The 22,868-nt window shown below is 48.6% G+C and overlaps 1 pseudogene; it reads right to left on the bottom strand.

The window, feature by feature from the left end:
• Nucleotides 1-2,962: 2,962 nt before the first annotated feature.
• On the bottom strand, nt 2,963-3,629 carry LOC148297438 (uncharacterized; annotated as a pseudogene).
• Between the last annotated feature and the right edge of the window lie 19,239 nt (nt 3,630-22,868).

Below are 22,868 nucleotides of genomic sequence, written 5' to 3'. Positions count from 1 at the left end.
GCCGGGATGCGTCTGGACTGCTAAAGTATGAATTGGGCCGAGTTGCTGGACCGCGGAATGCGTGGAGCTACTATGTCCTAATGATACGGCCAAAGCATGGAGTGGCCCGTACGCTATTTCTGCTGGGTAGGTCGGTCCGGGATTCGCCCATGTTGGCTGGGATTGTCCCCAGCTATTCGTCGGCGGCTGAAAATGTTGACCGTAGCCTGACGCTTGGGTGTGGCCAGAGGCGTCGAGGCTGCTGCTTACGCCGTAGGGCTCAATTCTCTCGCGCTCTTGGCTTCTCTGTCCAGCTCTCGGAGGTGTCGCGGACGAGGTTACCGGCATCCTCTCCTGAAAGAGCGTCCATAGCCCTGAGGAAAATCTGTCCATTTTAGCCATAAAGGATGTCTCTATCCTGTAGGCTTGCTTAGCCATCAGATCCTCCACCACTGCTTGCTCTTGCATGGACTCGGCCGTGCAATCCGTCATCATTGGAACGCTGGCCGAGATTCTGACCGTTTGTTTGGTCTCAGCGATATTTATCGGTGAGGTTGGATCAGGATTCTCAGAAATCATTTCGACTGTCTTATTCTTGAGTTTCGCCTGTGCCCTAGTTTCCACCATGAGTTTTTGACAAATGTCCCACTGGGCATGCCAAAAGTGTTGGCGGTCGCAAATCTCACGGCCTGGTGCTCCGGGCTGAGGGGATATGCGTCGACACGTGACGTCCTTCTTTTGGATTCGGTGCAGTTGTGCACGGGCTTGCCAGCACGGTCTACCGTGCGTTGAGAGAGTGATGTGTTTGGGTAAATGGTTAAGTGGTGCGCCTGTTTGAGTTCGACCTCTAATCAAACGATTGTGGCCGAGAGAGGAACTGATCTCGGCCGTCAGGTTCACGGCCTGAGCTACAAGGCCGTTTAGTGGTGGTGTTGATGGTAGGTTTTAGGTGGTGCTCCGGCGCGTTGCTCAGAGAGCGACGGTCGTATGATATATGGGGTGGATGAGAGAGTAACAGAGATGGCACTCCGGCGCCTTGAAGATCAGGGGTCGTATGATATATTGATGAATGGATTTTCCTTACAATCTATCACTACTCCTAGGAAAGCAAGTAAAGGTATTGAAAGTGCATTACAAGAAAATAAATGACAGGAAAATATAATTTGCTCCGTGGAAGGCTTTTGGTTTGGTTTTTGAACCTTTGAATGTAGCTTGAACTTGGTTTTTATAGGAGAGGTCCTGGAGGGACAATCGAGGCTGAAAGATCTGCGTGGTGGAGCCTGATCAGAGCAAGTGGGTAGTCAAATCGGCATTTGGGATCGTGAAGCATGGTGGTGTGACCCCCATAAATCCCGGTAAACCTCGGCCACCGTCCTGATCGTGGATTCTGCGCCTTTGGCCGTGGGAATTCATTTAATGCCCTAGTCTGGTGGTTGGTGACCTGACCTCTCAAGTTGGAAGAATATTTGTGAGAATGTTTGTGCCTAACCATTCTGATTTCCATCACCAAACCCTGACTTTAGTCACTTCCCATCTTCCCTCGTGCATTAAATGCTTTCTTGCGGCTAGTGGGTTTGCTGCAATAGTCAGAGGCGTTGCTTCATTAAATGAAGTGTGGGACCCTGTTGCCATGTGGCGATTTAACCTTAATATCTTCGGCCGTGTCTCTTACACCCTTCGGCCTCGGCCTATAATATCACGGTCGCGAGGCCGAGTGGATTCCGCCTTCGCAACTTTCTTTTGTTTTTTAGGAAGGCAAATGCCTAACGAACCGCCACGTTTCAGTTTATGGGCTAGCGCGAGGGCCGAGAGGGAGTTCTTTCGGTCAGTTTACGACCGAGATTTATTAGGCACAAACACAATTAAATTGAAACTAATCTTTTGAATTTCATGTATTCAAATTCATAGTGATAACTTTTGGGCAGGACTCCATGCTGAGAAAGTGACAAACGGTGATATCAAAGATATTGTATGGGACCTGGAACTGTCACAAAATGTAAGTCTAAACTACTAATTCTAAATCACACACTGCACTGCAGTTTTTATTTGTGCCTCCTATATTACCCATTAACAATTCCATTTTTCTCCAATCAATGTGAAACAGGTTATTGAGGCCTATATACAAATCGAGGAGGGTAAAATAGGGCCCTTGTAGACAGATAGTCCATAGTACATGTCTACATGGACTTGGGTAAGAATTATATTCAAAATTCAAAATTAGTGAAACAGATACTGCACTGTAGTTTTCGAAAAATATATACTAACAAAAGGAAAAGGAAACAAGAAAAAGCACTGCAGTTTCTGGTCAAAAACTTCAACAAACTAGAACTTTAGTGCAGTTTATGAAAAATAAGATAAAAATCTGCTCAAAAGCCAAAAGCCATGATCAAAGTACTAAAACTTTGTTCAAAACACATTTAAGTAGGTTAGCAGTTGTAACATTACAAATAGCCTTGCAAAAATTATTTTGAAATCGAATTATGAGGCAAAAAAACTGCACTGAATTTTCTGGTAAAAAATGCAACAAACGGAAACTACAATGTAGTGTATGCAAAAACATCTGCTCAAAAAATGTGAAAAGAAACCAAAAGGCAAAGGCATGATCAAAGTACTAAAACTAATATCAAAACACATTTAACTCCATGAGCAGTTGTAACATTCCCATAGACTAGCAAAAGTGCAATTTCTGGTCAAAAGCTGTAACAAACAAACAGAAACTGCAGTGCAATTGATAAAACAAAATCTGGGCAAATGTGAAAACAAGCATTGAATGGCAGTTAAAAACGAATATCCACTAATGAAACAATTGTATAATTTTCATTAACTTCAAAAAAGAATCATAATATCCAATTAGAAGCTGTGTAGCCAATTAAAAGTAACTAAAAACTGCAATGCAACGTTTGCAAAAACTACAATGCAGAAACTAACTATACAGTCACTAGACCATATCTAACATAAGCAATCGTCAACTGAGAAGGAATGTTCATATCACCGCCTTGCAAGTCTTCCTGTTGTGCCCAGCAACACTGCACGACTGCATTTCAATGGCCTTGTAACTTCACCAAAAGCTTTGATCCTCTTCGTTGGTGGTCTTCCGGCTGGCCTCTTTGTAATTAGGGGAAGCATAACTCCAGTTGCAGAACCGTTGCTGCCCAAGCCTTTCCCAATATCTGGAATAGGAAAAATAAGACTCTCATAGGATTTTCGAAAGAAGTCAAACCTGTAGTAACACTCCACATAATCATAAACTGAATCTTTCTTTGCTGGAATTGCAGCCACTGCATGTGTACAAGGAAAACCATCACAGAATAATCAGTAAATACTTCAAAAACAGTGCAACTAGAACGACGAACTGCCCAAGTCCTACCAGCCTCCGCGTTTTCCCAAAGTCTAGTTTCCAACTTTGGACACAAAATTGTTGTCCACTTCTCCGCTTTAATTCGTCATTGAGAATTCAATACCATCAATTTCTCTTGAAATGTATATTTGTCAATTCCCTCCCTTTGGGTGAATCCTTTGGCTACCAATCTAGCCTTAAATCTTTTGATTCTTCCATCCTTATCCTTCTTTGTTTTAAATACCCATTTCGAGCCTACCAATTTTTGGCTCTTGTGAGGTTCAACTAATTCCCATACTTGATTATTCTTCATGCTTTCGAGTTCATTCAACATCGCTTCCCTCCATTTATTTGCATTCTGACTCTCCATAGCTTCTTTAAAACTTGTTGGATCAGCCTAGATCTATCAGATCTCCTCAGTTGCACTGGTTCTTGTGGATTATCTAACTCAGGATTCTCGACAGCTTGTTCTTGTGGATCAACTAGTTCTTCAGACTGAGGATTTTCCAATACAGTTTCACGTAAAGGAATCAAGGGTTTAACATCTTGTTCAGCATTCTCAATCACAACTACATCACCTTCTTCTTCAAAAATAAAATCTTCACCCCTGGCAGGTGATCTTTCTCCAGGCGATGTCCCCACTGTCCATGTCCGCCAGCCACTTCGCCCGGATCAGCTTCCGCTCGGCCAGCGCCTTCTTCTTCTCGGCCACCGCCGTTTTCCTTCAGTTGAGCCATGGTAGGTTGGGCTTTTTCTTTCATCGCCGCCAACTCCTGCTCGAGCGAGCATCCCTCAGTCATCTTCATCCCGGCCTCGTCGTACCGGCTAATCATTTCTTCACCCTCGGCCAAACGAACTTCCAGCTCATCTAGCTGGCCGAATCCAGCAGACCAAGCGCCATGGCCGTATATAGCAGGACCTGAACTCCATGAAAGTCTCGGCACTGGTCATCTGATGGACTCCCATGTGGAGAAAATCCCGAAGTCGCTCAACTGCGGCCCTGGCGTATAGCTCCGCGAGATCTTCAGAGGAAGTGGGCTCCTAAAAAGACAACGAGAGGAGGGAGTTAAATATGAAACAACAGACAAAGAGATGAGGAATGCTAAGAAAAAAGGATCATAATACTTACTTCAGCGGCCAGCGGCACGGTGAAGACCTCTGCAACCGTGAGCTCGGTCATGACCACCGAACTTTGAGTCGGGAGTGTTTGTGGCACGGTCAGGCCGACCGAAGCAACCGGCGGCGGGCTCAGCACATCAGCGGCCGTAGTCTCGGCTACCAAAATCTCGGTCACGGCCATCGACTCTTGGGATGAAGGCGCTGGGGGCATAGACATGACGGCCGAGGTGATTGGCGAGCTCGGTATGATGAGGGCTGTGGACGATGGCAATAATGGTCTGGGGGACTGGAAATAAAAGAAGTTAGCCAAAAGAACGAAAAATCTGAGAAGAGGCCAACTCTTTGTAAAACAGAATAGACACTTACTGAGCGGAACACGATACCGCTAGGGCGACGGGGGGCGACCTAAGGCGGCTCGATTGGGGCCGTGGCGGCCAATGGTGATTCTGCAAACGACGGAGGCCCAGCCAAGGCCGCCGATGGAGATTCGGCGGCGGCCGCTTCAGCATGTGGCACCTCTGCGACTGCTGTTTCATTGCTCGGCACCTCTGCAGCCGCCACCTCTATTTCTGTCGCCCCGGCCACAGCTGCCTCGCCGTCCAATGCTTCCACGGCGACAACTCCGGCATCCATTGCCGTGCCCTGAAAAGAGAACGAAATCATTAGTGCAGAGATATGGCATAAAGTGGGCAAAGAAGGAACAAGGGGATTGTCTGCCGCGCAAATCTCACGGCCTGGAGTTCCGGGCCGAGGGGATATGCGTTGACACACGGCTTCCTGCTTTTGGGTGTGGTGCGGTTGTGCGCGGGCGTGCCAGCACGGTCTACCGTGTGTCGAGATGTTGATGAGTGTAGGATGGATAAGTGGTGTGCCTGTTTGAACTCGTCTTCTAATCAAACGATTGTAGCCGAGAGAGGAACTAGTCTCGGCTGTTAGGTTCACGGCCTGAACTACAAGGCCGTTGAGTGATGGTGTTGGTGGTGGGTTTTGGGCGGTGCTCCGGCGCGTTGCTCAGGGAGCGACGGTTGTATGATATATGGGGTGAGTGAACGAACAACAGGGATGGTGCTCCGGCGCCTTGAAAATCAAGGGTCGTATGATATATTGATGAATGAATTTTCCTTACAGTCTAACAGTACTCCTAGGAAAGCAAGTAAAGATATTGAAAGTGCATTACAGGAAAAAATAAGTTGCTCTGTGGGAGGCTTTGGTTTCGTGTTTGAACCCTTTGAATGTAGCTTGAGCCTTGTGTTTATAGGAAGAGTTCCTGAAGGAGTAATCGAGGCTGAAAATCCGCATGGTGGAGCCTGATTAGAGCAAGTGGGTAGTCTAATCGACATTTGGGATCGTGAAGTATGGTGGTGGGACCCCATAAATCCTGGTGAATCTCAGCCGCCGCCCCGATCATGGACTCTGCGCTTCTGGCCATGGAGACGCATTTATGGCCTTGACAGCTGGTGACCTAATATCTCAAGCTGCCAGAATTCTTGTGAGAATATCTACGTCTAATCACTCTGATCCTCATCACCAAATCTTGACTTCAATCACTTCCCACCTTCCCTCGTGCATTAAATGCTTATTCGTGGTCAGTGGGTTTGCTGCAATAAACAAAGGCACTACTTCATTAAATGAAGCCTGGGACCCTGTTGTCACGTGATGATTCGCCTTTAATGCCTTTGGCCGTGATTTTTCTCGGCCTGCACTCGAGGCCGAGATGATCATGCCTTAGCATTTTTCTTTTGTCTTCAGGAAGGCAAAGCACCCTGGTGAAACGCTGCGTTTCAGTTTTACGTGCAAGTGCCAAGGCCGAGAAAAGGGGCTCCTTCGGCCAGCTCATGGCCGTGATTTATTAGGCACAAACATTGCCCCCACATCCCTGGATTCTTCGGCCTCTGCATGGGTAGGGGCCGAATGGATTCCAAGGGATGGACCCTTTGCATTCCTTCTGAAGTGATTGACAACTGGGGCATTAAATGCGCAGGCCAATCGGCGCATTTAATGCCTCAAGCACGTCGTGCAAGTCATTATTGCTCAGGCTTACTCGAGGCGTCGTTTCGCCTCGTCAAATGAAATGACGGTCTGTGGACTTTCGCCACATCATCGCGCTCTTAATTCGCACGAGCCATCATTTTGCCTTGCTAATCGAAACGTCGGCCGCCAAGTTTCTGTCATATCTTCGCGTGTTCTGAATGCGTTGTCAGGCCGTTTCGTTTTACGAGAATCATACCTCTTCGTTTTGAATTCCGGCACGAGTATAAAAACCCAAACTCTTTCGTATTTTCTTCCCACTCCAAAAATCTCTGAGTTCATACTCTTCAAAAGTTTACACTGACCTTCCCCAGTCTTTTTCAGCCTTCTTTCCATTACTCAGTGACCTTTCTTCTCGCTTCAAACATCTTGGAGCCTTCCTTTGATCCCTGGGCCTCATCCTTCTTTAATTCAACCTGCCCTAATGGTTCTTACTGCATCCCTTCCAAAACCAGGGAGCCATATCTGCTGAGTCTCATGACTTGGCAATTTGGCCTGGTCCAGATGACTTGGCAGTTTGATGAAAATGGGAGGACCTGGTATGATGACTCCAACGTGGCCATGTTTATTTAGCTGAGCGCCCTGGTCATCTCCTTGGCCGGAACGACGGCCCTTATCATGGCCGGGGTGATGGTTCTTACCAAAGCCGGAATGACGACCGCTTACCATGGCCAGAGTGACGGCCTCTACCACGGCCTGAACGACGTCCGCTACCACGGCCTGAACGACGGCCGCTGCCACTGCCGGAATGGCGACTGCTTACCATGGCCGGAGTGGCAGTTGCTTTCAGTGTTCTGAATGACGGCCGCTTACCGTGGTCGGAGTGACGGCCCTTGCGCTTTCCATGGCCTGGAGTGAAGCCCTGGTTTTAGGCTGGCCGTGGCTGATGACGATATGGGTGGCGCAGGTCCTACCTCGGGGGAAAGCGTCTGATTGTCTAGCAAGAAGACCATGGAGCCGAAGCGCGTAGATTTAGGATGTGATTTTTCTTATGTGTGTTTGTACTCGGCCATGACCTGGCCGTTTCCTTGTAAACGTGTCCCCCTTTTTAAACTAAATGAATAAAATGAAGTATGATTTCCTTTAGTTCGTCTTTGTCGTGTTGCATACTCCACTTTTATCATTTGTAAATACTTATAACTCTTTCACGGCTGTCTCCCATAATGACGGGGCGTATCTCTTCAAATACTGGCCGTTGATCGGTAAGTTGTGTCACTCTCCATCCCTATCCTTTAACTGAAATGCACCTTGGCCAAGAATTCGTTCGATAATGAACGGCCCTTCCCAATTGGGCGAAAATTTGCCGAACCGAGGGTCTTTTGTCCCGATAGGAAGCACAGCTCGCCAAACTAGGTCGCCTTCGGCGAAAGCTTTTTGTTGTAAGCCCTCGCTGCAATCTGCTTCTGTGCCTGCAAGAGGTTATAAGCGTCGAGTCTAGATTGCTCCAAATCTTCCAACTCCTGAGCCATGGCTTGTGCATAATCCCCCTTTACCTGTTCAGGCTCTCCGGCCACATGGAGAGACCGAACCTTTAACTCCATTGGAACGATGGCGTCGTGATCGTAGGTTCGGGGAGTAAGTCGTGGCACGCCCTAGGTTTTTCCTTGATCATCTTCTCAAGGATACCCTTGATTACATTGTTACTTGCCTCGGCCTGTCCGTTAGATTGAGGGTAGTAAGGTGTTGAGTGGACCAATTTGATTCCCATCCTTTCGGTGTATTCCCGAGTCTCGGCCGAAGCGAAAACCGGACCGTTATCGGCCGTAATGGTTTCTGGGATACCGAATCTGTGGACGATGTGATTTTCAAAGAATTTGACCACCTGTGCGCTGGAAATTGATCGATAGGACTCGGCCTCGACCCATTTAGTGAAATAGTCGGTCGCCACCAAAATCCATGCATATTGGTTGGACGCAGCTGGGTGAATTTTGCCGATGATATCTACGGCCCACCCTTTGAACGGCCATGGTTTGGTAACTGGGTGGAGGGCCTCGGCCGGTACTCTTTGTATGGGGCCGTGAATTTGATACTTGATACATCCCTTCGCATATTCTATGCAATCTTTCAAAATGGTCGGCCAGTAATAGCCGTGTCTCCGAACCAACCACCTCATCTTGACGCCAGACTGGTGAGCACCGCAAATCCCTTCGTGAGATTCGGTCATGATGACCCTGATGTCTTCGGTGCTGGGACATAGGAGCAGTAAGCCGTCTGATCCCTTTCGATACAGCTCATTCTGATAAATCAAATAACACCGAGCCCGGAAACGTGTAGTCCTCTCATGGCTGCCAGAAGGGTTACGCAAATATTTCACTATGGGGTAGTGCCAGTCGGCTTCGGCCGTGTTGACCTCGTCGGTAATCTCGACCGAGGATACCTGCGTTGCCATTCCGCGTTCGACCAAAGCCGTCAGGGTACGCCTCTCGATTCTTATCACGCGATCGTGGTCGATGTTCGGGATGTTTACGCCTGACGCTACCTAGGCCATCTCATTGGCCTCATCGTTCTCGGCGCGCGGAATATGAACAAAGGAAATTCTAGAAAATCCATCGGCCGTGTTGAGGGCCGTCACATAATACATGGCTAAATTCTTGCTCGTGCATTGGTATTCCCCAGTGAGTTGGTTAATCACCAGCTGGGAGTCGCCGTAGACCCTTCATTTCTTTCAAAATCTCGAGGTCGATGATGAGCGCTTCGTACTCAGCCTGATTATTAGTGCATTTGAAGTCGAGTTGGAATGCGAACTGCCATTTTTGCCCTTGAGGAGATTCGATCACAACTCCGGCTCCTGACCTGGCCTCGGTGCTGGAGCCGTCGAAGTACATGGTCCAATAATTCTTTTCCATGCGGTCCATACCGATCTCGACCTCCAACTCCTCTTCTTGTCCCTGGACCGGGTGATGAGCCAGGAAATCGGCCAATGCCTGACACTTGACCGATTTCTGAGCCACATATTGAAAGGTAAATTCCGACAACGCCATTGTCCACTTCCCAATTCGGCCGCGTATAATCGGCCGAGTGAGCATGTATTTGATAAGATCGGTCTTGGAGATGATCTGGACGACCGAAGCATATAATGCCGCAGCTTGGTGGCCGCAAAATAAAGCGCTAGGCACAATTTCTTGATCGGCGAATAGTTTAGTTCGGCCGTGTTGAGGGCGCGGCTTAGATAATGCACCGCCTATTCCCGCTCAGACTCGTTGTTCTGAGCCAGCAGACAGCCGATAGAACCCTCTGAAGCCGAAATGTAGAGCCTCAGGGGTTTTCCTCTCTTTGGCGGCATAAGGACCGGTGGTTGGGATAAATATTTCTTGATGTCGTCGAGGGCCGCTTGATGCTCTGCCCCCCAAACGAACTGCTCTGTGTCTTTCAGTTTGAGCAGTGGAGACAATGGCCGGATTTTCCCTGCCAGATTGGATATAAATCGCCGTAAAAAGTTAACCTTGCTCAGGAAGGACTGAAGCTCCTTCTTGGTCCTTGGCGGAGGAGCCGCCATAATGGCCGTAGCTTTGTTTTTATCTACCTCGATTCCTCGTTGGTGAACCAAGAAACCGAGAAAGTTCCCGGCGGTGACACCGTAAGCACATTTCTTCGGGTTCATCTTCAGGCCATGCGCTCGCATTCGGTCAAAAGCCTGTCGAAGATGTCCTACGTGGTCGGCTCTGGATGGGGACTTCACAACCACGTCGTCGATGTAGACTTCAACTGTTTGGCCTATAAGGTCGTGAAAAATAAGGTTCATAGCTCGCTGGTATGTCACGTCGACATTGTTTAGGCCGAACGGCATGACTACCCATTCATACGTTCCGATTGCTCCTGGACATCTGAACTCCGTTTTGTGGACATCTTCCTCGGCTACGAAAATTTGGTTGTAACCAGCATGGCCGTCCATGAAAGACAAGAGTTCGTGCTTTGCGGCTCCGTCTACCAGGAGGTCTGATATAGGCATGGGATATTCGTCCTTGGGAGTTGCGAGGTTCAGATTTCGGTAATCGGTGCAAACCCTCAAAGCCCCGGTCCTTTGGATGAAGCCGGCTTTAAGGAGCCGTTCAATCTCCTCCTTGACCCTAAGCTGTACCTCGGTCGAGAAACGCCTTGGCGGCTGCTGGAAAGGCTTGAACCCCTCCTTGATTCTTAATTCGTGCTCGACCAAACTTCTTGGCAACCCAGGTATCTCATGATAATCCCAAGCAAAACAGTCCTTATATTCATGGAGCAAGCCGATAGTACTAAGACCATGTTGATACCGACCTCCTCCTGGGGCTGAAAACTCAGATGGTAGTACTAAGACCATGTTGATACCGACCTCCTCTGGCTCCCGCGGGTTTCCTCTACCGGCTTCTTGTTCGGCCTCAGAGCCGTCTTTGGCGAGGACCGTTTCCTTGACCATCCTGAGGATCCCCTCATATTCTTCATCGGAGATTCCTATCATGGGGTCTTCTTCGGCCTCATGCCCGAAGAGAGGATCTTCGAAACCCTCAACCATAGGCCTTGTGGCCCTCGGGCTATCAGTTGTGGATGCTTTGATCTCGGGGGGGGGTCTGAGGCTTCAACCTCCTCCTTGAGGGCCCGTCTAGCCTTTGCCAATGTGTCCCTGGCCGTTAGGTAATCGTCTAGGCAGCTTACCCGGCCCTTTTCCTCGGTCGTCAGGCCAAAGACAGTGTCCGCCGGAGTCACAGTAAAGTACTGGCGGAGATATTCTAAATCGCCCCTGCTGAAGGGGATTTTAGCCTCTGATCCGCCGAGGTCGGGCTGGTAACTTGGCAGGCCTCTTGCTCTGGCTTCCCTGTTCGCCTGGTATACGGCCTTAATGGCCGAGTCAGAACCGCTGGTGATGAGGAGCGCTTCTGCCTTTGTGTTTTTGAGAGCCAACTCCACGATTTCACGCCTGGTGAAGGGAACAGCTTGGAGTCGACCTGCATGGCCGCCTTCTCTGGAAACTGGAGCTTCTCGTCTATTACTTTCTGGATAACGTCTCGCAAGACAACACAGTTGTTGGTGTTGTGAGACCAAGAAATGTGGTATTTACAAAACGTTTTCCCTTTGAGCTCTTCGGGTTTCGGAATTTTATGGCCGAAGGACAATTTGACATTTTTCTCGGCCAATAGCAGGTTGAAGATAGCCTCGGCCCTTGTGAGACCAAGAACTGTGTAGGCCTTCATTTCCCGCGTCGCGAACTTGGCGTCGGGGATTTTTGTGCGGCTAATGTCAGTTTTAACAAGCTCTTTGCAAACGAAAGGTTTGTCTAGCTTGACTTCGGCCGAACTCATCTCTACCTCCTCGCCCTCGGCCTCCGCGGAGCCGTCTGCTTCGGCGTAGCTGACGATGGGATTCCTGTAGTAGGTCCCTTTTGAGGCCGTCTTCTTCTGCATCTCTTCTTTCAACAAGGACGCGTACCTGTCCACCTTGTTGGTGAAGTCATGCATATCCCGGAATTCGATTCCTTGGAATTTCTTCCGGTACTCAAACTCCAATCCTTCTTCGGCCATCTTGACGAACTCCCTCTTTGGCAGGTTCGTGCGGCACCAATTCCTACATGTTTTGAATCGTTGTAGGTAATCGCGAGGTGATTCGTCCGACGCCTGGCTCATCCTTTCCAGCTTGGCGACCGTTATTTCTCGGTTGGTCTTATAGAAATGTTCGTGGAAAACCCTTTCCATATCAGACCAATCCCTTATTGAGTTTGGCGGAAGGTTTATGAACCCTGAGGCTTCAACCTCCTCCTTGAGGGCCCGTCTAGCCTTTGCCAATGTGTCCCTGGCCGTTAGGTAATCGTCTAGGCAGCTTACCCGGCCCTTTTCCTCGGTCGTCAGGCCAAAGACAGTGTCCGCCGGAGTCACAGTAAAGTACTGGCGGAGATATTCTAAATCGCCCCTGCTGAAGGGGATTTTAGCCTCTGATCCGCCGAGGTCGGGCTGGTAACTTGGCAGGCCTCTTGCTCTGGCTTCCCTGTTCGCCTGGTATACGGCCTTAATGGCCGAGTCAGAACCGCTGGTGATGAGGAGCGCTTCTGCCTTTGTGTTTTTGAGAGCCAACTCCACGATTTCACGCCTGGTGAAGGGAACAGCTTGGAGTCGACCTGCATGGCCGCCTTCTCTGGAAACTGGAGCTTCTCGTCTATTACTTTCTGGATAACGTCTCGCAAGACAACACAGTTGTTGGTGTTGTGAGACCAAGAAATGTGGTATTTACAAAACGTTTTCCCTTTGAGCTCTTCGGGTTTCGGAATTTTATGGCCGAAGGACAATTTGACATTTTTCTCGGCCAATAGCAGGTTGAAGATAGCCTCGGCCCTTGTGAGACCAAGAACTGTGTAGGCCTTCATTTCCCGCGTCGCGAACTTGGCGTCGGGGATTTTTGTGCGGCTAATGTCAGTTTTAACAAGCTCTTTGCAAACGAAAGGTTTGTCTAGCTTGACTTCGGCCGAACTCATCTCTACCTCCTCGCCCTCGGCCTCCGCGGAGCCGTCTGCTTCGGCGTAGCTGACGATGGGATTCCTGTAGTAGGTCCCTTTTGAGGCCGTCTTCTTCTGCATCTCTTCTTTCAACAAGGACGCGTACCTGTCCACCTTGTTGGTGAAGTCATGCATATCCCGGAATTCGATTCCTTGGAATTTCTTCCGGTACTCAAACTCCAATCCTTCTTCGGCCATCTTGACGAACTCCCTCTTTGGCAGGTTCGTGCGGCACCAATTCCTACATGTTTTGAATCGTTGTAGGTAATCGCGAGGTGATTCGTCCGACGCCTGGCTCATCCTTTCCAGCTTGGCGACCGTTATTTCTCGGTTGGTCTTATAGAAATGTTCGTGGAAAACCCTTTCCATATCAGACCAATCCCTTATTGAGTTTGGCGGAAGGTTTATGAACCATGAGAACGCCGCGCCGGTCAAAGAATGAACAAATAGACGGAGCTTCTGGGCGTCCGAATCGGCCTCTCCATACTGGGCCATGAAACGGCCTATGTGTTCAATTGAGGAGGTCTGCCCATCCCCAGAAAAAAGCATGAATTCTGGCAATCGATAGTTCCGGGGGAGAGGGGTCCGGTCAATTTCTGGAGGGTATGGCCTCGTATATCTTGGCGCGTCCGGTCGCCTCTGAGCTAGGCCGGCTTCGATCATCCACCGGACATCTTGGGCCACTTGAACAAGGGGCTCGGCCGGGATGACCGAGCTGGTTGACGCCAGATGAGCACTGTGGGTTTGGCCAAGGTGCGTATCCGCTGCCGTTGGAATGACCGACCCGTAGTGAAGGTGAGAGCCCAACGGACACGACGACGTCTGCAATGGTGGTGAGACGGTCGGATTGCCCTGACCGTACTGTTGTGATGATACAGCAGTCGCGTTGCTTGGGCCAGGATGGGTGTGGACGGCTGCAGTATGAACTGGGCCGAGCGGGTGGATCGCAGGATGCGCGAGGCTGCCGTGCCCTAGTGATACGGCCAAAGCATGGAGCGGTCCGCGCGCTGTCTCTGCCGAGTAGGTTGGCCCAGAATTCGCCCATGTGGGCTGGGACTGCCCCCAGCTATTTGTCGGTGGCAAAGAATGTTGTGAAAAATGGACAAACACTTTCACTCACTCCCCTAATGATCTTGTTGTTGATGGACTTTGTGACACACACAATGATGGATGAATCACACACACACACACACTTGAGACAACAACCAAGCACAAAGTGACACAAGAATTTATAGAGGTTCAGCAATTGCCTACATCCTCTTGGTGATCCCCTTGAGAAATTCACTTCATGAAAGAATAAGTTACAACTTTGGTTTTACACAGAAAACCCCCTTAGAACTCTATTCTCTCCCCAAGCTCTCTTTTCTCTCACACCCCTTGCTCAACACTTTGATGCACTTGTGAAACACTCTCACAACCCTTGGTGCTTCCCCCCTTTGTGTCTAGACTCTCAAGACCCCAACTCAGCTCTAAACTTGAACTGATTGCTCTCTCTCACGTTCTCCCTTGGTGAGTTAACCTCCTTTGAACACAATAGCACCCAGCTACTTGACCACCTTGAGATTAACCACACATAGTTTCTGCTTCAGCCACTTCCTCTTATTCAACTTGTTTTCACCCTTGTGTTATCTTACTTCATCCCATTACCTACACAAGCCAATGGACAAGAGATAGGATATCTGATTGTCCACCACGTTCTTTCCTTTTAGTCACCCACTTAGACTAGAGGTTAGAACAAGTAAGTAATATAATCCCACCTTCCACTAAACCAGAAAATGGAGAATGGATCCTTCAAAGCAAGACAACCAATTGGCAATGAGTGCTCTCCCAACTATCCAGCAGGTAGTCAACCTTCTTTTACCTCAGAAGTGACCCACAAAGCCTCTGAAATCTTGTGGAAAGCGATAGCCACCGAAAACACAGTTGAAAACACGTAAGAAAACATCAGCACAGCACAGGGGCGACCGGTCGCTGATACCTTGCGACCGGTCGCTACGACCATTTGGATACATAGCGACCGGTCGCTGATACCTTGCGACCGGTCGCTCGTTGCGATTTTTCCAGATTTCGAATCTGCTTCTAAACGACCGGTCGCCCAAACCTTGCGACCGGTCGCTCACTCCTTCGCTTGCATACTAAATGTGAGCCTATTTTACAACAATCTCCACCTTGGCGAACCATTTAATCAACCCGTGAACCATTGTTGACCTTTAGAACCTCTTCAACCTCTTAGAAATCGTTCTAGTAATTTCCAAGAACTCCACCATGGCAATACACCTCTTGCCTCAATGCACCTTTGGTGGAAGGTGCTCCACCCAAGCCTAAACTTGAGTAACTTGGACCTTTTGTGCAGAGAAGAGTTCCCCCTTGCCAAATTCGTTGCTCCTTGCCTCCTTGGAACCTTGAACCTTGGACTTCCCTTGATATGCAAACCACATACCAAACATTTGTTCACTAAATCCCCACTTAGCACTCCTTGCTCTTGGATTTAAGAACACATTTCTTTTCATCAATGCACTTCTCCAACTTTCCCGCTTCATGCTCCCTATAGCACTCCGAAACGTGGTTGGAACTTCTTGGTCCATCCATCCAAAACCTAGGGACGGTTTGATGGATTCCTTGGGCTTGGACCTTGCAATTGATGATGGCTCTACCTCAAGTAGAACCTCTTTGTGAGTTTGTTGTTGTTGCCCTCCTTCTTCAGCCCTTGTGTCAAGCTCCACCTCAAATGGAGTCCCTTCCATGACCACCTTGGCAAGAAGCTTCTCTTCAACAACATCCTCCCCATCATTCCTTGTCTTGATTTCACCTTTGTGGATATTCCTCTCCACACTTTCTGCAGCTTTGAAATCAAGCACCTTTGATGATGAACCGTTAGTCATACAACCTTGACTAACCTTCCTTGCCCAACATCTCTTGAGCACACTTGCAGCTACATCATGTTGGACCGGCTCCTTGACATTAAGACTTGTTGCTTGCTCTTCCTTGGTACAAATCTCTGCACCACCCAAGAGCTTGTATGTGTTGTTTGGTTGAATCTCCCCCTTCATAACCACCACAGAACCTTGTGTGACCATGAGCTTCCCTCCTTTGGCCTTGTAAGAGCAACCTTCTCTATCCAAAGAACCAAGAGAGACTAGATTCGTTCTTAGTGCAGGTACAAACCTTACCTCACTAAGAGTCCAAACTTCACCACCTTGCAACTTGATCTTCACAGTCCCTATGCCCAAAACTTCACATGTAGTTTTGTCTCCCAACATAATCTTGCATGCATCCTTATCCTCATATGTGTCAAACATCAACTTATTTGCACACACATGATATGAGCACCCGGAATCTAAAATCCAACTTGAAGAAGAATTCTTACATGAAGAACTTGCCATGACTTCCCCGTTACTTTCATCCGTAACCGTCAAGAGTTCATCACATGTGTCCTCATCACACACGTGGGCTGAACTTCCAGCTTTCTTCATCTTGTTCAGCTTCTCCTTCCATACCGGACAATCTCGCCTCCAATGATCCATAGATCCACACTCGAAGCACCCTTCATTGTCCTTGGACTTAGTATTCCTTTTGCTGCCCTTGCCTTCTTGCTTGCTTGAACGACTCCTTGCGAACAAACCAGCATCTTGAGAGTTCTCCTCCGAACGTTGAGACATCCTGTGATGCGACATCACATCTTGCACCACCTCCTCAAAATTCAAAGTACTCTTCCCGAACATAAGTGTAGTTCGGAAATGCTTATAAGACGGAGGCAAGGATGTTAGTAACATGAGTGCCTTATCCTCCGTATTATACAACACATCCATTCTTTGCAAGTCAGCAACACATCTATTGAAGCTGCTCAAATGCTCCATTAGATTTCCTTCCTCCGCCATCCGAAGATTTAGGAGTTCCTCCTTGAGGAAGAGCTTGTTGGACAGCGACTTCCCTGCAAACATCTCTTCGAGCTTCTCCCATGTTTGCTTCGCTGTGTCCTTCATCACGTTGATGAGCACCTCATCGGAGATGAAGTTCTCGATGGCTCCTCTAGCCAACTCATCTAGCACACCCCACTCCGCATCTGTCATGGTAACCGGCTTCTTCTCTTTGCCTTCCAAGAAAACACTGAGATTTTGTTGTGTAAGGGCTGACTTCATCCTCCTTTGCCAAAGTGTGAAGTTCTCCTTCCCTGTGAAAGGCTTCAACTCCACCTTCATGCTGACAGATTGTGGTAGCCTCTGATGCATAGAGCTACTTCCACCTTCAGCTTCCTTGTCACTTGCCATCTTCAACACACTAGCACTTGCTGCTCCAACACAGCTCTGATACCACTTGTTGTGAAAAATGGACAAACACTTTCACTCACTCCCCTAATGATCTTGTTGTTGATGGACTTTGTGACACACACAATGATGGATGAATCACACACACACACACACTTGAGACAACAACCAAGCACAAAGTGACACAAGAATTTATAGAGGTTCAGCAATTGCCTACATCCTCTTGGTGATCCCCTTGAGAAATTCACTTCATGAAAGAATAAGTTACAACTTTGGTTTTACACAGAAAACCCCCTTAGAACTCTATTCTCTCCCCAAGCTCTCTTTTCTCTCACACCCCTTGCTCAACACTTTGATGCACTTGTGAAACACTCTCACAACCCTTGGTGCTTCCCCCCTTTGTGTCTAGACTCTCAAGACCCCAACTCAGCTCTAAACTTGAACTGATTGCTCTCTCTCACGTTCTCCCTTGGTGAGTTAACCTCCTTTGAACACAATAGCACCCAGCTACTTGACCACCTTGAGATTAACCACACATAGTTTCTGCTTCAGCCACTTCCTCTTATTCAACTTGTTTTCACCCTTGTGTTATCTTACTTCATCCCATTACCTACACAAGCCAATGGACAAGAGATAGGATATCTGATTGTCCACCACGTTCTTTCCTTTTAGTCACCCACTTAGACTAGAGGTTAGAACAAGTAAGTAATATAATCCCACCTTCCACTAAACCAGAAAATGGAGAATGGATCCTTCAAAGCAAGACAACCAATTGGCAATGAGTGCTCTCCCAACTATCCAGCAGGTAGTCAACCTTCTTTTACCTCAGAAGTGACCCACAAAGCCTCTGAAATCTTGTGGAAAGCGATAGCCACCGAAAACACAGTTGAAAACACGTAAGAAAACATCAGCACAGCACAGGGGCGACCGGTCGCTGATACCTTGCGACCGGTCGCTACGACCATTTGGATACATAGCGACCGGTCGCTGATACCTTGCGACCGGTCGCTCGTTGCGATTTTTCCAGATTTCGAATCTGCTTCTAAACGACCGGTCGCCCAAACCTTGCGACCGGTCGCTCACTCCTTCGCTTGCATACTAAATGTGAGCCTATTTTACAACAAAGAATGCTGGCCGTAGCCTGATGCTTGGGTGTGGGCCGAGGCGCTGAGGCTGCTGCTTTCGCCATAAGGCTCGATTTTCTCGCGCTCTTGGCTCCTCGGTCCGGCCCTGGGAGGTGTCACGGGCGAGGCTACCGGCACCCTCTCCTGAAAAAGTGTTCGCAGTTATGAAGAGAATCTGTCCATTGCAACCATGAAGGATGTTTCTATCCTGTAGGCCTGCTTGGACATTAGCTCCTCCACTACTGCCTGTTCCTGCATGGTCTCGGCCGTGCGATCCGTCGTTACTGGAACGCTGGCCGAGATCCCGACCGTATGATCGGTCTCAGTAATTGTGAATGGTGAGGTGGACTCAGGAGTCTCAGAAGTCATTTCGACTGCTTTGTTTTTGAGCTTTGCCTGTGCCCTAGTTTCCACCATGAGCTTTGCCAAAAGTGTCTGCCGCGCAAATCTCACGGCCTGGAGTTCCGGGCCGAGGGGATATGCGTTGACACGCGGCTTCCTGCTTTTGGGTGCAGTGCGGTTGTGCGCGGGCGTGCCAGCACGGTCTACCGTGCGTCGAGATGTTGATGAGTGTTGGATGGATAAGTGGTGCGCCTGTTTGAACTCGTCTTCTAATCAAACGATTGTAGCCGAGAGAGGAACTAGTCTCGGCTGTTAGGTTAACGGCCTGAACTACAAGGCCGTTGAGTGATGGTGTTGGTGGTGGGTTTTGGGCGGTGCTCCGGCGCGTTGCTCAGGGAGCGACGGTCGTATGATATATGGGGTGAGTGAACAAACAATAGGGATAGTGCTCCGGCGCCTTGAAAATCAAGGGTCGTATGATATATTGATGAATGAATTTTCCTTACAGTCTAACACTACTCCTAGGAAAGCAAGTAAAGATATTGAAAGTGCATTACAGGAAAAAATAAGTTGCTCCGTGGGAGGCTTTGGTTTGGTGTTTGAACCCTTTGAATGTAGCTTGAGCCTTGTATTTATAGGAAGAGTTCTTGGAGGATTAATCGAGGCTGAAAATCCGCATGGTGGAGCCTGATTAGAGCAAGTGGGTAGTCTAATCGACATTTGGGATCGTGAAGTATGGTAGTGTGACCCCATAAATCCTGGTGAATCTCGGCCGCCGCCCCGATCATGGACTCTGCGCTTCTAGCTGTGGAGACACATTTATGGCCTTGACAGCTGGTGACCTAATATCTCAAGCTGCTAGAATTCATGTGAGAATGTCTACGTCTAATCACTCTGATCCTCATGACCAAATCCGGACTTCAATCACTTCCCAGAGAAGGCTCGAGAACGCATGAGTCAGTGGCGGTGCCATCATCGTCAATCCAAGGTGCAACGACATTGGGCAGGACCGAGCCTTGGATTTCTCGGCAGATGTCTTCGAAGCCAGTCTGAAAGACTTGGGACCGAGCTTCAACAGAGGTAGAGGTGCTGGAGGCCATTGAAGCAGATTGAGGTTGGGTGTTTGGAAGAAAAGCGTAGAGAGAAAAACGATGAACACCGAAGAGTAAAACCCAGAAAAAGGTTCGAAGAGTTCGTGAGCTTTCTGAAGAACAGAGGAAACAACTGAAATCGTTGGTTACTAACGAAGCAATAACTGGGCAGAAAGAGACAAAGTGCTGAGATTTGAAGGTTGAAGGATTGAGAGAGATTTTTGGCAGAGCTTGGGCGTCTGAGAATTCTGAAAACGTAAGGGGGAACAAAGAAGTTTGGGCTTTTATATTGGCGCTCGAATACGAAACGAAAGGGCGTGGCTCTCTCGGGAGATGTAACGGTCTGACAGCGGGCTCGAGTGCGCGATAATGTGTCGGAAGCCCAGGGACCGTCGTTTCAATTGACGAGGCGAAGCGATGGCTCGCGCGAATCAAGGCAATGATGGCTTAAGCGACGTGCTTGCGTATTAAATGCACCGACCGACTCGTGCATTTAAGGCACCAACTGTCAATCACTTTAAAAGGAATGCAAAGGGTCCATCTCCTGAAATCCATTCGGCCTCTACCCATGCCGCGACCGAAGAATCCGGGGATGTGGGGGCAATGTTTGTGCCTAATAAATCTCGACCGTAAACTGACCGAAGGAACTCTCTCTCAGCCCTCGCGCCAGCCCATAAACTGAAACGTGGAGGTTCGTTAGGCATTTGCCTTCCTAAAAAACAAAAGACACGGCCAAGGCCCAAGGGCGTAAGAGACACGGCCGAAGATATTAAGGTTAAATCGCCACGTGGCAACGGGGTCCCACACTTCATTTAATGAAGTAACGCCTCTAACTATTGCAGCAAACCCACTAGCCGCAAAAAAGCATTTAATGCATGAGGGAAGATGGGAAGTGAATAAAGTCAAGGTTTGGTGATGGAAATCAGAGTGGTTAAGCGCAAACATTCTCACAAATATTCTTACAACTTGAGAGGGCAGGTCACCAACCACCAGACCAGGGCATTAAATGCATTTCCACGGCCAAAGGCGCAGAACCCACGATCAGGGCGGTGGCCGAGATTTACCAGGATTTATGGGGGTCACACCACCATGCTTCACGATCCCAAATGCCGATTTGACTACCCACTTGCTCTGATCAGGCTCCACCACGCAGATCTTTCAGCCTCGATTGTCCCTCCAGGACCTCTCCTATAAGAACCAAAACAAAAGCCTCCCACGGAGCAAATTATATTTTCCTATCTTTTATTTCTAGTAATGCACTTTCAATACCTTTACTTGCTTTCCTAGGAGTAGTGATAGATTGTAAGGAAAATCCATTCATTAATATATCATACGACCCTTAATTTTCAAGGCGCCGGAGCACCATCTCTTGTTTGCTGCTCAAATCTCACGGCCTGGAGCTCCGGGCCGAGGGGATATGCGTTAACACGTGATGTCCTTCTTTTGGATGCGGTGCGGTTGTGCGCGGGCGTGCAGTACGGTCTACCGTGCGTCGAGATGGTGATGTGGATGAAATGGTTTAGTGGTGCGCCTGTTTGAGTTCGACTCCTAATCAAACGATTGTGGCCGAGAGAGGAACTGATCTCAGCCGTCAGGTTCACGGCCTGAGCTACAAGGCCGTTTAATGGTGGTGTTGATGGTGGGTTTTAGGCGGTGCTCCGGCGCGTTGCTCAGGGAGCGATTGTCGTATGATATATGGGGTGAATGAGAGAGTAACAGAGATGGTCCTCCGGCGCCTTGAAAATCAAGGGTCGTATGATATATTGATGAATGGATTTTCCTTACAATCTAACACTACTCCTAGGAAAGCAAGTAAAGGTATTGAAAGTGCAATACAGGAAAATATAATTTGCTCCGTGGGAGGCTTTTGGTTTGGTGTTTGAACCCTTTGAATGTAGCTTGAGCTTGGTATTTATAGGAAGGGCTCTTGGAGGAGTAATCGAGGCTGAAAATCTGCGTGGTAGAGCCTGATCAGAACAAGTGGGTAGTCCAATCGACATTTGGGATCGTGAAGCATGGTGGTGTGACCCCATAAATCCTGGTAAATCTCGATCGTCGCCCTGATCGTGGGTTCTGCGCCTCTGGCCGTGGAGACGCATTTAATGCTCTGATAGCTGGTTACCTAATCTCTTAAACTGTAAGAATTTTTTGTAACAATGTCTGCGCTTAACGTCTGCGCTTAACCACTCTGATTTCTGTCGCCAAATCCTAACGTTAGTCATTTCCCCTCTTCCCTCGTGCATTAAATGCCTCTTTGCAGCCAGTGGGTTTGCTAGTCAGAGGCGTTACTTCATTAAATGAAGTGTAGGCCCCGACTGCCACGTGACGATCTGTTTCTAATATCTTTGGCCGTGTCTTTTTCGTCCTTCAGCCTCGGCCTGCAATGTCGCGGTCGAGGCCGAGATGATTATGCCTTCGCCGCTTTTCCTTTGCTTTGAACAAGGCAAAAACACCTGACAGAACACTGCGTTTATGTTCATGAACAAGTGCTAGGGCCGAGAAAGGAAGCCCCTTCGGTCAGTGTACGACCGTGATTTATTAAGCACAAACATTGCCCCCACATCCCTGGATTCTTCGGTCCCGACATGGGTAGGGGCCGAATGGATTTCAGGGGATGGACCCTGTGCATTCCTTCTGAAGTGATTGACAACTGGTGTATTAAATGCGCAGGTCAGTCGGCGCATTTAATGCACAAGCACGTCATGCAGGCCATCATTGCCCAGACTTACGCGAGGCGTCGCTTCGTCTCGTCAAATGAAACGACGGCCTCTGGGCTTCCGACACATCATCGCGCTTTTGAGCACGCTGTCAGATCGCTACGTCTCTCGAGAGAGCCACGTCCTTTCGTTTCGAATTCTAGCGCCAATATAAAAACCCAAACTTCCTCGTTTCTTCTTTACGCTTTCAGAATTTTCAGACGCCCAAGCTTTGCCAAAATTCTCTCTCAATCCTTCAATCCCACCAAGCTCTCGAGTCCCCAAGTTTACCAGTGAATCTTGTCTGTAACCACGACTCTCTTTCACTCTTGAATTTTGACTTTCCAAAAACCCACAAGTTCTCAGCCTTTTCTGGGTTCTCCTTCGGTGTTCTTTTGCGTTCATTGTTTTTTGTCCGCACTTTTCTCCCAAA

This window comes from Prunus avium, chromosome 1 (assembly GCF_965620075.1).
Source record: "Prunus avium chromosome 1, drPruAviu1.hap1.1, whole genome shotgun sequence".
Lineage (NCBI taxonomy): Eukaryota > Viridiplantae > Streptophyta > Magnoliopsida > Rosales > Rosaceae > Prunus > Prunus avium.
Note: the sequence above shows the minus strand (reverse complement) of the source record. Positions and strands in the feature narration are given on the sequence as shown.